Raw genomic sequence first — 1,709 nt, forward strand, 5'->3', positions numbered from 1 at the left:
CCATCATGTATATGTACCACATTTTTAAAATCCAGTCCTCTTTTGATATTGTTATGGAGGCTGAAAAGTTCAAGTTCAAGACACAGTAAGGATTTTTTTCTTGTTGTATGCCCCCATGGAAAAGGTGGAAGGGTAAAAATGCAGCATTTTCAAATGGTGGAAGAGAGGAAGAGAATGAGCCCTCCTCCCTTAAGGCTGTTATAAAAGCTCTAATCCCATCTGTAAGGATTTCATTTTCATGACTTAATCACCCCTTAAAGGCCATACTTCTGAATAAATTCATATTGGCAATTAAGTTACAATATGAATTTTGGAAGACACAAAAACTCTCAAACCATAACACATATATAAATGTGTAACTACAATGTAGTATGAGAATTGCTAGGCTAGAGGTAAACTCAGAGGGTTGTGAGAACACAGACGAGGGGCAATTTACTTGCTCTCTCCTATTTTGAAGATTCAGAGAAGGTTTTTCTGGATGAGGTGTTGCCTGAGCCTATGCTTGAAGGACAGACAGAATTGAGGCAGATATGATGGGAAAAGTTGGAACAGCATGCAAGAGATGGGAGATAGAGATGCATGGAGGTGATGGGAGAAAATCTGGCACATTTGGAGTGGCTGGGAGGTAATAAGATTTGGTGGGTTGTGAATGGTGAAGTTTGAAACGGAAGCACAGTCTTGGTTAACATCAAGAGGGACCTTGATCATCAGGTTGGGAAAACCATTCAAGGGTTAAGCCACTGAGAGACATGGTCAGATTGCATTTTAGGTTGCTTCTGGATGCAGAAAAGAAAAACAAAAAGGACCTAGTGAGGAGGACAAATCAAAAACAGCTCCTCTTTCTCTGGGATGTTGATGTTCATGAAATGAACTACTTTGGGAGCTGCAGGGAAGGAGGGAACACCTACCAAGTCTGTCACATCGGACTGGCAATCAGAGGGGTGACAGCTGTTCCAGGCACTCTCCCTGACAACCCCTGTGGTGCAGGAGCCTCTGGGATGGGAGGCATCTTCAGCCTGCCTTAGTGCCAAGGGACACCTTACCGACCATACAAAGCTGTGATTCGCACATGTACTCGCCAGGCCTGGGAGGAGCAATACACTGTCATCTTCAGGAGCCTAGAGAAGCTGGCAGTAAAGAGAACTCAGACCAGCCTCTGCTGGATATTGACAGCAGTGGTGGTTATAGAGTAGGGCTGGGCCTGAGGCCAAATGAGTTGGCAGGGTCTGCCTGGCCTCTGCCTTGCCCCACTCAGCTCCATCTGTCTAGCGGTGGGTGTCAGCCTTGAGGAGTGCCAGCCATCGATTCTGGCAATTCAGAAAAGAAGAGGACACATAAGATGTATGCTCCTGAGTGAAAGACTGCCCAGAATGTTCAAGGCTAGAAATAAGTCACAGTGTGGTCATAGGGACCCTTTAAACACTGTTCCCATCCTTCACTTGCTTTCCCTTTTGTTTGCCATTATTATTTTTAAAAAGATGCTAAAATGAATGCATCCATAAAGACATTTTCAGCGGGGTCAGGGAAAACAATTCAAAATGCCATAAACAAAAATTGAATTGACTGCTCAAGTAACTGAAAAATATAGTGAAGTTTTAAGGCATAATCAGATTGGAGATTCAGATTTGTGTTAAAGCTCAGCTGGGCTCGATGGCTCAGCCTGTAATCCTGTGCTTTGGGAGGCTGAGGTGAGTGGATTGCCTGAGCCC

Source organism: Carlito syrichta, unplaced genomic scaffold (assembly GCF_000164805.1).
Source record: "Carlito syrichta isolate Samal-C Ts95f unplaced genomic scaffold, Tarsius_syrichta-2.0.1 Scaffold296304, whole genome shotgun sequence".
In the NCBI taxonomy this organism is placed as follows: domain Eukaryota; kingdom Metazoa; phylum Chordata; class Mammalia; order Primates; family Tarsiidae; genus Carlito; species Carlito syrichta.